Source organism: Alligator mississippiensis, chromosome 7, assembly GCF_030867095.1.
Source record: "Alligator mississippiensis isolate rAllMis1 chromosome 7, rAllMis1, whole genome shotgun sequence".
Classification (NCBI taxonomy): domain Eukaryota; kingdom Metazoa; phylum Chordata; order Crocodylia; family Alligatoridae; genus Alligator; species Alligator mississippiensis.
Window position 1 is genome coordinate 60,726,427 of NC_081830.1, and position 16,198 is coordinate 60,742,624.

Genomic DNA, 16,198 nt, shown 5'->3' on the forward strand with positions numbered 1-16,198 from the left:
CATTTTCAAATCACAAAGATAATACTCCATTAATCCAGAGTGGGTTTTACTAGACAGGGTTGCAATGACATCCTCTGCACAGGGCTTTCAGACCAGACCCTGGACAAGACATTTAGAAAGCAGTCTTTTTTGCAGTGGGATGTCACACCATTCATCATAGTGGTATCTATGTGTTTAACTAGGCTCTTAAATCTATCCTGAACTCCTCTTCTGACCAGCCAGTACCAGAAGGGTCTCAGAAATCCTGCTGGAGAAGTTCATCTATGTCATGCTTAACTCAAAGACCTTTTCCTTTTGGCATCACCGGCCCGCTTACAGGACCTATTTCTCAACGTGAGTTACAGTGCCCACTCCCCTGGCCCCTTCTTTCCCATTTGGCAGTGCTGGCAGTAGTAGTCTCCAACCATTTTAAGCACAAGATCACTTTTTGAATTAAAGTGCAACCCAGGATCTACCTCAAAGGAAATGTAGAAATAACAGAGACTGAAATCGACTGTCAGGGGCTCCACGATAACCCGTCGATCGCGATCTAGCAGTCGGTGACTACAGTACTACAGCTTTTTGTCATGTTAACTGTCCCTGGGAAAAGCTTAGCTGAAGGGCTCAGGCCATGCCTAGAGCTGAGGAACTATAGGTGGAGAAAGCGAGAAACAACAAAGCAGGCAGCCCCCGGAGCAGCTTGCCCCCCTGCACACCGCCTCATCTGCCTAGCTGCTGCAGCTAGCCCGCCCGGAAAATAACTTTGGTCCCCCGGGATGCAGCGAGCCCTGCGCTCCTCTCTCAGGGACGGCGGGAAGCTGCGCAGAGCCTGCTTTTCCCCGAGGGCAGCAGCCGGAGCAGGGGCTGCCCGAGCCGAGCCGAGCAGTGCCCCCGCGTCCCGGGAAGGGACAAGAAGTTCCCGCGCCCGGAGCACGACCACGAGGTGAAAACTGGCGCCCCGCGGAGCAGGCGCGCGGCCGGGGGGGGGCGGGTGAAGGAGACGCCTCTGGGCTCCAGCGTCATGTGGGGGAGTGGGAGGGAAGGGTCACAGGGGGCTCCCGGGAGGGAGGGGTGGAGAGAGGCGAGGGAAGCGGGCTGCGCAACGCCGCCCTGCCTATAAATCTGGGGGGTCCGGGGAGCCCGAGCGCTACGAGCGCCGCAGAGCGGCTGGCAGGCGAGGGGGCCCGGGCCGGGCACTCCCGGGGCTGCGCCGCCCGCACGGACAGATGCTGCACAGCTGCACGGCTCCGCTCCTGCTCCCGGTAAGGTGCCCGCGTGGGCGTGGGGCGCAGCCAGCAGTGCTGGGGCACTCGCTCCTGCCCGGGGGGCGCCCACCGCCACTGCTCTGCCCGCCCGGGTGGGACGCGTGAGGCTTTCCCCGGGAGAGACATGGGGATGGGGATGGCCCGCGCTTTCTGCCTCGCCGCGTTGTTCAAGGTGCCAGCGCTGCACGACAAGAAGTAGCAGAGGGGTGCTGGGGTGCCCCTAGTTTTCTGTTCATCCAAGGGGGGGTCTTTTTCAGATGATTTACTCTTATCCTCCGGGCAACATCACTGTGCTGTCACCACGCTTCCTGACAAGGGTGTGCTTGCAGTTTCCTACCTGTCCTCTCCGCTTTTAAGTTGTACTTCGTTTCTGTAAAGAGGGAAGTGGGATGTTGTGCGTGGTTCCTGGCCAAAAGGCAGGCATTTAAAAAAACTGGGCCCCTGGAGAGAGCACTGACATTAAGGCCAGCTCACTAAAGCTGTCCCACAAAATGTATCTTTCTTCTGGAGAGAAGTTGGCTAGATCTGGCTGGCGGGGTTAGGACAGTATTATGCAAGTACTCTCCAGTTTCTTGTCAACAGTTTCTTGACAAAGTGAAGATGCTGCTCGACCAAACAGATGGCACTTAGAGCAATAACCCTTTTCAGCAATTCAAACTATTCACACCAGGCCCTGGGGTAAATCTACTGAAAGACATTAACCGATCTATGTTATTTACTTTAGTGCAAGCTTAAAAACCTCGTTTTTTATTTGGATTCTCCCAGCAGAGCTAAATATCATTGTTTCTTCAGAACTAGAGACCTGCATTTAAAATTGTCCCAGTTAATAAAGTAAAAACAATGGTTTTGGCACCTGTTAGAAAGCCAAACTCGGCCTGGGATATGAAATTAAAGCTCCCCATCCCCCACCCCCTTTTCACTTTCTAGATTAAAACAACTATTGATTCCTTAATCTGAACCTCTTTAAATATTTTAACAACTAATTTGCAGTGTATTCCAACACTGAATATATTAGTCTTTATAAAATTTGTGATATTTATTTTACCAAGAAATCCTCTTGTAATTTAATGTAACAATGAACAAATCCACTGGTGCCTTCAATGCACCTGTATAAATCATCATTTGGATCATAATATGTACAAGAAATCAATTATGGGGTTTTTTTATACTTACCCAACCGTGTTGCAATTAATAGCATGTTATAGGCATAAATGGCAGCAGGATGCAGCCCATAAAATTCTGCAGTTAATCTTGAAGTACAGGAGTACTAGGAGCAATAGTGAGTACTGGGATATCTGCCTGGATAAGGAGAATTGAATATGGTCTGAAGAAAGCAATTAACACAGCGATGTAAAAGGGCTCTGGCAAGCATGTTAAACATTTCACACTCTTGATAGGCTGATCCATTTTGTTTATTGCCATCACAACCTTTTTGATTACTGATCTTTCAAAAAACACCATTCCTAAGTCTAAATATCCAACTTTTTTTGACAAGTTTCTGAACTTACCAGTATAGTTTTTTAGCAGGTGCTGAACATTTACTGTGTTTTTCATCTTTACAAACTGAACCACATTCTCACTAAAATGTATGTCAGGGCAATATTCATTGCGTGCCTCATGATTCACATTGCTAGAATAGAAAAGCCAATCTAGCCCTTTACTGCTTGTAGGGGAGAAACTTTCACCATGATATTTGGGGATGGTGGGTCTCATTTTTTCTTTACTTAGACCATTGTATACGGCTGACTGAAAGTAAGATAATTTCTGATTTACATTGTCCAAGGGGAGAAGAGAATCAAGCCCATTGTTCCCAGTGATGTGATGTGCTCTGTCCTCTTGCCTGGCAACAGCACCTTGCAAATTGCACATGCCAGTGCCAGCCCACCCTAATTAGAAGTTTCTATGGCAATAATGCCAGCCAAAAAGGTTATTGCCAACAACATAGCAAAAATGAGAAGCATGTTATCTTGTCAGGTTAAAATAACACCAAGTCTCTGTACTGTTTTGAAATAATCTCTTAATATAAGACCCCCAAAACTAATAATAATGCCTGCATTTTTACTTTCTTTTTTGTTACTATTGGAAGCATGCTTTTGCTATGTGTAAGAGGCAGATACAGAATAGAGGGAAAGTGGAGTACTGTTTACACTTACTTTAAAGCCCATGTCAAAATACTATATTGTATTTGCAGACACAATTTTTCCCCTTTTAATTCTACAGTGTAACTGGCTTACAGAACACTTCCTTGACACCAGTTGCTGTAAAATGTTTCCGGAGCATAAGAGGTAACTCAAAAAGTTGGCTTTGGGGCGTTCTATACCTCTATTGCCTCCCAAAGTCTCCCAGATAAAATCTGTTCTGCTTAGAAGTAAAAGTTTTTTAATCTGAAAGTACAGTTCTTTTTCTTTTCCCTGGCTTATAGATCAATACTACTTATAGTCCTTAATTTGAATTTGCTTAACAAGCCTACTGGTATTGCAAGCTGGAATAGTTGCCTATGCTTGTATCTACTCAAAAATGATCAAATGTAAAGGGTAGGAAATACTTATTTTAGTCAGTAAAGTAAGCAAACACAATTCAAAATATGCATGAGAAGCCACTCTTTTGTGGAAGTGTCATATTCAAAAACTGTCAATATTTGGAGTAGAATATGACTATAAATCCTCAACCATTTTCTGTTAGGTGCTTTATAATAATTGCATTTACTTAGTTCCAGCATATAAGCCTTATGTGCATTATGGTTCCTGATTTGTAATGGAACAAATATTTAAGAATTGGGATTCTTATTTCCCTATTGCAATCTCTCCGATTCCTAACAATATCTTATTTTAAGTTATATTAATTAATCTCTCATTATAAACAGAGCCCAGTTAAATGCTGATCTTGGAGAAAGCATAGATGGTATCAGTTAAGATATTATACCAAATACTCACTATCTCATGTTCAAACACTTCTCTCAAGTGCTAACTAACCCTCCATTTTCCCCTAGCCATTTCTGAATTAGAACATGTAAAAAAGTAGACCAAACTCCTTGTCAGTCCAAAACGCCTGGTATGTTCCTGCTATACCCAAACAACAAATGCCACCTTATTACCGTCCCTGCAAGGTCTCAGGCAATATCAGGAAAACTAATAATTACTTTCTGAACTAAAATTACCTATGCTATATAGCACTTGAGCAGTTTGTATAACAGCTTTAATATTTCCAGACTGTTATACACATAGTTACGTGCTTAATAATTTCATCTTTTCTTCCCTCTTCAACTTCATGAAAGGTCAAGTTCCGTCTTATCATTCTGCCCACAGAAACCAATATTCCTGCATTAGTTCAATTAAATATTATGTGTGATTTAGGTAACATTTTTAATCATATGTTGTTTGTTAAGCAGCCTCAAAGGGCTATCTACTTCTTCCAGAGACTCCCAGTGAGGCTAAGGAATAGGTGATCAATGGACAAGTGTGTTTCAGTTACATCTTGGTTGGGTGAGTAGACTACCAAGATGCTTTGACATCTGAATAAATCTCTCAGCCATACAAAAGGGTTGAGAGGATGCCAAACCAGGTTCTGACTACATGACTGGAAGCCAAGCAACCCCCTTGCTTGCAGAGCTTATTGGAGGAAAAAAGAGTGTGGGCACCTAACAAAGGGTTCTAGATACTGTAAAGGAAGTGCCTCACATTGAAGAAAGATTGGGTGGGAAAGTGGAAGTGCACCAACTGCAGAACTAAGAGACAAACCAACTGACTCCATAATACTGATTTTTTTTTTTGTTAGTGGACTAATCTACAACCAAATAATACTTTAGAGTGATGAAACAGAGACAGGGAAAATACATATGTGCTTATTATGTGTAAATCTGTATACTGGTGCTAGCTAAAGTAAATAGTAATTGTGTTTAGGAACCCTGACAAAGTTTGGTTATCTAGACCTCTTGGGTCTAAACAGACTTAGGTGCCTAAATGAGATTCAAAACCCTGAAAATCCATTAATGCATCATTTTATCCCTAAAAATGAATCACAAACAAGCAGCAAGGAGGAAGAGGACCCACTCCCCTTTGTATTAAAAGTTTTTCTGTGGCTTTGACTTGATCAAGCAGGATGGAACAGGGTGACATATTAGGCACCTAAGTCCACTAACATGCCTAATAAGTAGAATTGTATATGTATATTTGCTTGTCTCTGAAAATGAAAGGTAAAAAACCTAGATTCCACAAGGTTGGAGCTCTGATAAAGAAAGTACCTAAGCAACTGTGGGGTAAACACTGGTCCTTAGTGCTTACATGGCAGCTGGGCCATGTAATTCCATTTCTGGAAAGAACAAAAGATAACGTAACGAATCTAGGCATGTCTACATGTGTGTTTTAATGCACATTAGCCTATTTTAATGTGCATTAAAGCATCAAAAAAATGCTCTTTACCTAATGCACATTAAAATAGGCCAATACATATTTTTCCAGTACCTCACAATGGAGGGTGACTTGAAACAGGCCGCAGGGTGGAGCGCTTTAATTAGAGCGGCTCTGAGACCCCTCTCAAAGCCGCTCTAATTAAAACACCTGCAGCATCATGTGTATTCAGCATCCAGCATTTCAAAATGGTGGCAGTTGTGCTTTATAAAGCTCATTCAACAAACTTTAACTAAAGTGCCTCCGCTGCCACGTTGAGGCGTGGGGATGCTGTATACATGTGATGAGGAGGCTGCTGGAGCGTGCTAATTAGCACACTCCAGCAGACTTTATTAATCAAGTCTTCTCCAATGCATGCTATTTAACATGCATCGGAGCCTGTGTATAAGTGCTTGGAGGTATTAGATTTAACGCAAATTATATAAAGTGCATTAATTGAACATGTAGATGTGCCCTCTATTCTCAGGATATAGTTCAGGCAGGCCAAGGGCCATGCCACAGCCTGCTCAGGCCAAGGTAAGTTTAATGGCACAAGGGTCTGGGACTGCACCCTGGCCCCTGATGTGGCGTGGGTACACCCTTCACACCTACACTCCCAGGGTGCTTCCACACTTCAGGGTGACCTTCTGCCCTAAACCCCTCCTCTTCTGTCAACTGCTTGACCACTGAGAACCAGCTGAGATGTGCAAGAAGCTAACTCCTTAGCTTGTGGTATCTCAGACCTGTCTTGCTCAGGCCTTGCCAGCCCTTAGCAGAGGGGATTTTGCCAGCAAGAAGGAACATGAACTCAGAAAGGATGGATCCCCCTTCCAACGGGAATTGGTGAGATATCCTGGGATCACAATCATCATTGCCAATATGTGGGTTAAAAGGATGGCAAAAGGATTTATTATACACAAGAGCAGGCATAAGAAAAATAGGTAACTGTACGTTGAGGCAGAAACAGATATAAGAGGAAAATACAGAAGGTTACCCTGATCTTACCCTGCACCTTAAACTCAGGTTGCAGTCCCTAGCCAGCTTCACAGGTCTAAATATAGACCCTGCTCTGACCCTTTCTGCTGGGGCTTCCTGCAAGTTCTCATGTCAGCTTGCTTTTCTCAGCCAGCCTTGCCTGAGGGACCTCAGCTCCCCTTGTACACTGAGGGAAGACTGAAGACAAAGCCATGCTGTCTCGTACTGTTGCTAGGGTCCTACAGAATTCACTGCAGAAGCGGGTTGTGCTGCAGCTCCTTTAATCTTGCAGGTTCCCCTGCACACCTTCTTGCTGATTGGCAGAGGGACCATGCTCCTTGCTCCTGATTGGAAGTAAGGCAAAAACCGTGGTTTTAAATATGGCACTGGTTTTAACCCACAGCTGGTCAGCAACAAGCAGGAGGGCCACAGGGGCCCCTCTGCTAAATCAGTAGTGTGGAGGGGTATACTTGGGGGAACCTGCAAGATTAAAGGAGGTGCTGCACAGCCCACTTCTGCCATGATTTCGGTAGGTCCCTAACTATTGTTTATCTAGCTACTAACATAAGTTGTCCCTTCATTTCGGCGGGGGGCTCACACTATGCCAATAACTTGCCCCCAGAAAGTACATGTTTACCAGACCACCAGCTTTTCAGACATGTAGATTTATTAATCTAGTATACTCTCTCTCTCTCCCATGTGAGTTTGTCTAGCTAGATTTCAAGCTTCTAGCTCTTCTTTTAAAATGTAAATGTATCACTCTCTGTGGCTGAACTTAATGGCTGGTCTAATCTAGATCCTGGTTTACTGTGCCTCAGAGCATCTCAGTATGCACCACTAATCAACAACCTAAGTCAAATGCTAATTCTCAGCCACTGTCTCTTCTAAGTATAAACAGGTGATGGCCATTTAAGTTAATCACTGCCTTACTGACACATTCTTGCATGTAATACAAAGAAACATCAAAATTACATTATATCAAATACAGTAATATATACAGATATGAGAAGAATAAAACTGAACACAGCTTCACACCAACTAGAGTTAGAGACTAAACACCACAAAAGTAAACCTAATAATATCCATGTGTGCCACATGGTGAACCCCAAAAAGTAACTGTCCTGGGGTGAATCTGTGACAGGGTCCAACTTATAAGTCTGAAATACACAATAAAGTGAGTGTCAGCCGGGACAGGGGTAATATGTAGAACTCTAATTGAAAAACATAGGTACTGCAGGTACACAGGCTAAAATAAGAACTAGATGTAAAATTGATCCTACATATGACATGTGGATCCATCTAGTTAAGAAAGAAGGAGCTTTTGCTAGTTGCAATGTTCCATTTTGTTCAACCTCTATCAATACATTTGATTCCCTGAGATTATTTCCACCCATGTGCACCATCCATACAAACAGTTACTCTGAAGCACTGTGAGAATCAGCAGAGGTACTGGGGTGAGGAAGGGAGGGGAAGTTATCTTACACCATATCATCTTGTCCATCCTTTGCAGTCTACAATCATTCTCCAAAGCCAATCACTGCTTCCACAGAAAGGTGAAAGACAGAATAACAGTGTTCGTACCTATTTTCCTTTCCAGATAAATGATTTAAATTTCCCTAACCAGGTACTTTTCCTTAACTAATGTTCTGTTCCTTCTAGCTTAACTTGTGTACTTGGCAAAATATATTATTCCGGTCAAAAAACAATATTTGGAAGCCATGTTTTGTCCATATCTATACACTAAGAAGCAGACACATTTTGTAATATTTTGAGGAACCTGATATATGCTTTAGAAACAATAGAAGCTATATAACCTGTACTATGTTTTACTGTAAATTGTAACAGCTGTGATTGCTTGAGACAAAGTGCATATAAAACTTAATGGCTGGTCTAATCATTTACTGACTTACCTGTCAGAAAAATGATGGACCAGGCTGTAATTACTTTGGACTTTCAACTGAATAGTAACTAAAAGAAAAAAAAAATCATGCTCAACAGGGCACAATCTTCCTTTGTTGTCTCTGTTATTAGAACCTCAAACTATTACAAATCTTGGGCTCCTAGTCACCTTTTACAAATACCAAACAGAATGGAGCTTGCTAGAAAGAAAAACTATCCCTATACAATATATATCAACTGCATAAAAATCTTAGGTAGAATGTAAGCCTGTGCGAGTCTTTGGATCCCGCTACGGATCCAGACCTGCTTCAGATGCTTCGGCATCCAAAGCGGCACTTCCGGGTCAAAGCGGGACACCAGTAATGGTGTCCGGAGCGGATCGGGGGCATCCAAAGCACTTCGGACCCGCTTCGGATGCTTCGGAGCCGCTTTGGCCATTTTGAGGGAATTAGAAGAGGGAGGGGGAACTGTGGAGGGACGGAGAGTTGGGGAGGTGTGGGGAAGACTGACGTCTGTAGGTAGCCAGGGAGAAGGATTTCTCCCTGGCTGCCTTTCCAATGGCAGCGTCTGTGGGGTGGAACTAAAAAAAAGTATAAAAGCCCCTGTTTCCAGCCCTTCTGTGCCTTTTGCAGCTCATTCCCTGTCAGCAGCTGTGTGAGAGAGAAACTCTGCAACTGAGACCTGCCTGCTGCTTTTTCATGTTATAAAGGAGTGGTTAGGATTTAGCTTAACTTAGCTTAGTTTAGCTTAGCTATTCAATTCAATTCAATTATTAGTAGTATTACAATTCAATTTATTTCTTTGAATTATTTTTTGGGGAACTTGTTTTGGAAACTTTGCAAAAAGACAGTTGTGTTTTCCCAGCCAGTGTTATATATCACTGTGCAGGGAGGCACAGAATGCTTGCTTGTATGCACGTGCACACACACATACACAGAGACCCAGAATATAGAAAAAAAATCACAGCGGAAGAAGACAGACAGATATTTACAGAAGAGCAAGACAGAGATAATATATTGAGACATAGGAACACATGCAAATAATTTCATTCACACCACAAGATAGACAATATAGTGAAGGCCAGAAAGAAGACACACAAATAATTTCATTCACACCACAAGTTGGACACAGATATTCACAGGAGAACAAGACAGACAGCTATACAAAAGGATTCACACACACACACACACACACACACACACACACAGACCTTTTGCAGCACAGGAAAGATCAATATGAAGCGTGCTGGAAAGGTAGGTGCCAGGTCTTCTGGCAGGGGAGTGAGAGGGGGTACGGGGAGAGCTAGAGCTGCAAGCCCCCCCACCCCCAAACACAGACGCATTCTATTCCCAAGCAGTCATGACATCAGTGCTGCCAGTGGAAGCCAGGAGGTGGGAGCAGTGTCTGCACCTAACGTCCCTGCACCTGCACCACCTCCGCTCAGTCCAGAAGTGGGTACCAGCAATGGAATCACTGCCTCCTCCACCCCGCTTTCAACTCTCAGCGTGAGCCTCCCACTGCCAGAGGAGGAGCTGGAGCTGGAACCGGGGATGCTGAGCGTGCTGGCTCAGGCAATTCTGGGGACTGAGGGGGAATCAGAGTTAGTGCTCCACACCCCTCAAGTTTACCCTAGACCCAGGTCTCCTCCAGAAAGCAGCACCTCGGAGGAGGCTGAGGTTGTGGAGGCAAGTGACTCAGCTGAGGCTGCTCCTCCTGCTGTTCAGCCTCAGCCTGCTAAGGAGGGAAAGGCAGAATCCTCACCCTCAACCCAGAAGTGGGGGAGTAGTGTAGTGTGGGATCATTCTGAGGTGGCAGATGATCCCAGGTTTGCTATCTGCCAGCACTGCTGAAGGCACATGAGCCATGGCAAAGACATGAGACACTTCACCACGGCCATGCCGCTGCATCTGAGGAGGCACCACCCCCTTGACCTTCTTCCTGCTGCTCAGCCTGACACCAGTGCGAGTGTGCTGAAAGGGAAGTCCCCCGCTCGCTCCAAAGCTCCCTTACCTCCAAAGCAGAGACAGGCCACCCTGGACCAGTGGGGGAAAGGTGGACAGAAAGGGGAGCACATTCCCAAGGCACACGAGATCACTCAGAGCATTGGGGAGATGCTTGCTCAGGATAGCCAGCCCTTCTCCCTAGTTGAGCGACCAGGGTTCAGGTGGTTTGTAGCACTTCTGGCCTCATTTTACAAAGTGCCCACATGCACCACCTTTAGCAGGATGGTGGTGCCCTCCCTGCATCAGGCACGAAGGGAGTACTTGAGGGAGGAGCTGCACAAGGCAGGCCACAGGTAGCCTTGCACTTTACCTCCGACATCTGGAGCAGCTGGGGTGGCAATCACATCTACCTCTCCCTCACAGGGCACAGGTGTGATCAGTCAGGCCGTCAGTGCGCTCTACTGCAAGCCGAAGTGCTGGATGAGTCCCACACAGCAAGGGAGATCATGGGGGCCATAAACCACATGGTGCAGGGGTGGCTCACTGGGCAGGCTGAGCTCACCCACAGGTTCATGGTCACTGACAACAGGGCCAATGTGGTGAAGGCTGTCCATGATGCCAACTTTGTTGGCATCCACTGTGTGGGACACAGGCTGCACCTAATAGTGAGGGATGCCTTGGAGGGGGACAGAGCTGCCGGTAACGACGACACCACCAGTACTGCTACAATCCAGCTGATTTCAAAATGCAGGAAGGTGGCAGGCTACTTCCACTGCAGCATCAAGGGGGGCAAGATGCTGCAAGAGAAACATGCAGAGCTCAGCATCCCACAGCACAAAATCATGCGGGATGTGGAGACTCGGTGTAACTCCACATACCTGATGCTTGAGAGGCTGGTGGAGCAACAGAAGACCATCCATGAGATGGCCTTGCTTGGGGAGATTGGGATCAGCGCCTTCTGAACAGAGCTGAGTGGGGTAACCTCCCAGATGTTGGTGGTCCTCAAGCCCTTCCTCGAGGCCACCAAGACCGTTAGCGCTGGCAATGCCCTCCTCAGCCAGGTGATCCCCCTACTGAGGGAACTGGAAAACCAAATGAAGAAGTTCCAGGGGAACAATGTTCCTGGCTGAGGCAGGCTGCTGTTACCAGACATGCAGGCACTGGTGAGGCGGCTGAAGGAGGGCATCAGGAGACGGCTGGATCCCTTGCAGTCCAGTATGGTCCACATGATGGCGGGCATGTGCGACCTGAGGGTGAAGGGGAGCATGTGCACTGGCAGCCCCAAAACCCTTGATCACTGGACCCAGGTGCTGATGAACAAAGTCAGGGAGGCTGAAGTGCAGAGGCGAGGGGATGTGGAAGAGGGGGATCCACTTTCCCATGCCAGCACTCCCAGCACTGGCACCAGCCAGTCTCCTCCACGCCAGCCACTGTCAATGTGGGCCATGGGCGTGGCTTCAATGCTGGGGTCCAAACGCACCAGACCCCAGCCTCGGGCAGGTAGCACCAAGGCTTCGGTGGCTACCTATCTCGCTGAGGATGTAGAGCCACTGGAATGTGACCCCTTGGCCTACTGGGCAAGCCGCAGCCAGATGTGGCAGGATCTGGCCACGGCTGCCCGGCAACACCTGTCCTGTCCACCGACTTGTGTTCCAAGCGAGAGGGCATTCAGCAGTGTTGGGGATGTTGTGACACCCCAATGCACCTGCTTGGATCCTACGTTGGTGGAGCAGCTAGTGTTCCTAAAGGTGAACCTCCCGCTGCTGGGGTTCCCCAAGCTCCATCTGCAGACGGACTGAGTGCCACCCTCCTCACTCTGTCTGCACCAATTTCCTTTTCTGAGGTTTTGAAAAGCCAAGTAATGCCCCGCTCTCAGCTGGAGAGGGCACTAACTGTATCACCAGCCAGCAGGGGAAGAACACGTCCCTGCTGAGCTCGTTCCTCTGCCAGGACGAACTTGGATGTATGGGATTGGGGCTACGGGGAAGGAGGAGGCCCCAGGTCCTGGGCATGACCACTAAAACTGCACCCTGCCAGGGTAGGGAGGCCTGGTGGGACTGCTGGCAGCGCAGCAGCCCCGTAAATGCCAGGATCAACGATCCCCTGGTGAAAGGCAGGGAGGAGGCGCCATAACTTCCAGCTAACACACACATGCACAAAGTCCTGGCTGGGGAACACCCAGACCTGATATGTCTTTGACAAGCCTGACGCTTACTGGTTGCAGTGCAGTTGTGAGGCTCCCGGTGAGCTCAGCTTAGTTGCCTGGAATGCCAGCTTTAGGGTTGAAAACCTCTTTATCAGGCTGAGGAAGTACCTGCAGTACCTTTCAGCCTCCTAGGTAGTAGGTACAGTAACTCATGGACTCGATATACACAGTGGAGTCCTGGCACGCTGCGACTGGCCGGACATCTGACACCCCAGGCACCTATGCACTTTTACCTGCGCAGCTACATCCCCCTTTCCCCCCTACCCCCTCACCCCAGCCCGTCCCTCACCCTCTGATGCCTCTATTTCCATTTTCACTGACTGGCTTTCTTGCCTGCATTGCATGCCAGGCCAGCCTCTGGCTTCTTTACTGTTCCTTCCATCCAGGACCAACTGCAGGTACTTCCTCAGCCTGACAAAGGGTTTTTCAGCCCTAAAGCTTCCAAAGATACATTTCTTTTTTAAGTACTCCTTTTTTTCCATAATACACACATAGACATAAAAACACAAGATAAACCATCACACACCATGAATAACATCATATGTCCAACACAACACAACATCTTTACTTCCTGCTGTCAATTCCTTTATAAAATGACAGGTTCTGTGACAGTTGCGTATGGGTACCTTTGATGCTGCTGCCGATGCTACTCGTGTTGAGCCAGCTAAGTTATTGTACCTGTTGTCACGTAAAGCGGAGGACCGGACGTGAGACTGTAGGGGAGGAGGTCTCAGCAGAGCACACTGCCATGCTGTGCAGAGGCCCCAGCGCCAGGAAGGGTGCACCTTAACACGCACAGTGTCACCCACCCACATTACGAGTTTTGCCCATCAGCAGCTTGGGGTGCAGAGCCCCAAATGACAGACTCCCCCAGAGAGAGACACACAGCTGGCAGGCAGGCTTCGCAGCCTGGCAGGGCCCAGCACTCACTCAGGCCTGCTCTAGGACACATGCTCACAGCTGGCAGGCTTTGTGGCCTCGGCAAGAGCTAGCACCCCAGCAGTTTTCAGCCCACTGCGCCTTAACACACACGCACGGTCATTTGTGTCACGAGTTTTGCCTGTCAGCAGCTTGGGGTGCAGTTCCCCCCCAACCCCTGCACCAATCTTCTTGAAACCTGGCAAGCTTTGTGGCCTCAGTAAGAGCTACCACCCCTGCAGTTTTCAGCCCCCTGTAGTGTAACACACAGCTGTGACATGAGTTTGGCTTTCAAGAATCTGGGGTACAGTTCCCCCCAAACTGCTGCACCGATCTCCCTGAAACTTGGCAGGCTTCACGCTCTTAGCAGTGGCTACCATCCCTGCAAGCTTCATCCAAATCATACAAAAAGCAATGAAGTTATAGATCTTCCATTGATTCCCCATTATACCCAATGGCCAAAGCTTCGGAGCCACTTCAGCTGGACCAAGGCGGAAACCCGGTCCAGAGCTCCGGATTTGATCACGGCCATCTGAAGCAGCCGGATCTGAAGCCGGATCGGATCGCTGCCAATTCTCTGACAGGCTTGGTTACTATTGGTGAAATTTACATTACATACTGTAGGTTGAGTGTCCTTTCTCTTGCAAAAATAGGTCAGTAAAGCAAGATCAGATTGGCATTCGCTAGTGGTATGATGAAGGACAAGACAAAAAAAACAAAGCACAGCAGAAAGTAACACGGGCAGTATTCAAAGAAACTGCTAGTGAATCCAGGTGCAATCAAGACTTAGAATGATATTCCATAATATGAAGGGATGGTGTTGTCTGTCCTGCTTTCTAGGAAATGCTGTATTAGATTCAAAACCACAGCAACAATTAATATACATACATCTACCTCTGCTGTCCCTCTCCTTGTTTCTAAAACATTTGCTAGTTGCCAACTGCTGATAGACTGTTGGCTGATAGACCAGGTGCCTAAATATAAAATTGATGGAGACACTATCATAATGTGAATACAGCAGAAAAAGCTCCTGGCGGTTTACTCTAAATTTGTCTAAAGCTTACAACTATGCAGTGAATGGGACTAGTGTGCCTTAGCGTGTCTACCTCAGAGAGAGCTTTCTCAGGCATGAGAAAACATTCCAGGAACCCTCTGAGAAACAACTGTATTTTCATCTTAAGGGACTCAAGGAAAGATGAAAAACACGTTTAGCTGACTTTACTAGAAAATGTTCTATTGGCAGTGTCCTCAGGTTGGCCCTAGTGTTGCCTATCCCAGGCCAGACTGCCTGCTCTGCAGTGAATCTTAGAACATTGTTGCCTAACTACCAGGTTTGCCCATTGAATCTGCTCTTTCAGTCCACAACACCCGTTTCTCTAAAAAAAACCCACAACCTCCCCCCCCCACATCTTTTTTTTTTTTTAATTATTCTCTTTTACCCCACACCAATCCCTGCCCTTATTGCTCTTCCTTCCTTTTCTCTTTCTCCTTCCCCCTTTCTCTAACTTCTCCATGCCTGCCTAAGGTCCTAATGTCAAGGGCTGAGTGAAGTGAATGAGCTTCCAATCAGAGTCTGAAGCTGGTGATGTCTCTGGTAGCTGTTCACAGTGCTCTGTCCTCATTTAAAATGTTTATCAGTCTCAGAAACACGAGAAGTCTCAGGAACACATTCTGCTGTGCCGCTCATGACATGGAGGGAGAACTCTGCTACTTCCCTGCACCTAGCAGCAGCTAGCCACGCAGCCCATGATAGCAAATAAAGGTCCCTTTTCCTTTCTAAATACACTCTGTGTCGTTGCTCATGAATGAAAGTCAGTAAGTGTTTCAAAGTGGTGCTCCAGCCATGCACTAAGGTTTTGTTACAAATAATAGGGTTCACATCATGAGAAGATGAGGTTTATTTCTTTTTTATCCAATTTTCCTTTTAATCTATGACAAGATCCCTCTCTCAGCCCAGAGTGACCAAGTTTTCTTAAAAGCATCTTATAAGAAAGCATCCAAAAATGTACAGTTTTTTTCTTACTTACCTTTACTATTTTATTAACTTAGTCTGCAAAAAAGCCCTGTTAGTATTGTCAAAGCCCATCTGTGGGGTACCGTCACAGCCCTGAGTTTCTCCCTGCTGTGCTGCTGCTTGTCCCAAGGAATAGGTCAAGGTTTGCCCTGAGATTACTGAAGAAGGGAAGGAGTGGGGGATGGGGAGCCAAAGGTAAGTAGACTACTAGACTACTCGAGTTTCATATTTTTTCCAACTACTCAGTAGAGTCTCCCTTACTTACCTTTGACTTCCCCCAACCCGCTTCCCTTCTCTACCTTTTGTTTTCTTAATTTCCACCTATTTATATTCTCACTGACATCCTGTCATGCTTTTAGCTTCTTTCATTTCTTGGAGATCTCAGAACAGCAGAGACGCCCTATGCCTGAAGAAGGGTGATTGCGCCTGAAAGCTTGCAAAGAACTTTCTTCCAACTACTCAGTTGGTCTCATAAAAAATATCACATCTACCCAAATAACCTGGCCTGCCTATGTCCTCAGACCAACACAGCTAAAGTTTCCTTCCTGGACATCTGAAATTCCTCTAGCTAATGACAGACAAGGTTCTCCTATACCCCTCTAGCTAATGGCCCA

The 16,198-nt window shown here is 46.6% G+C and overlaps 1 protein-coding gene across 3 annotated transcripts in view; it reads left to right on the forward strand.

The window, feature by feature from the left end:
* Positions 1-826: 826 nt before the first annotated feature.
* AGTR1 (angiotensin II receptor type 1) overlaps positions 827-16,198 on the forward strand; it is a 60,977-nt gene continuing 45,605 nt past the window's right edge. Inside the window, exon 1 of one of the 3 annotated variants that reach the window (XM_019491728.2) lies at positions 827-922. The gene's annotated coding sequence lies outside the window, so the exon portion shown is untranslated. Of the gene's footprint in view, positions 923-1,135; positions 1,242-3,506; positions 3,530-16,198 lie in introns of those variants that run through there. The other 2 variants (XM_006258044.4, XM_019491726.2) reach the window with 2 other exon arrangements.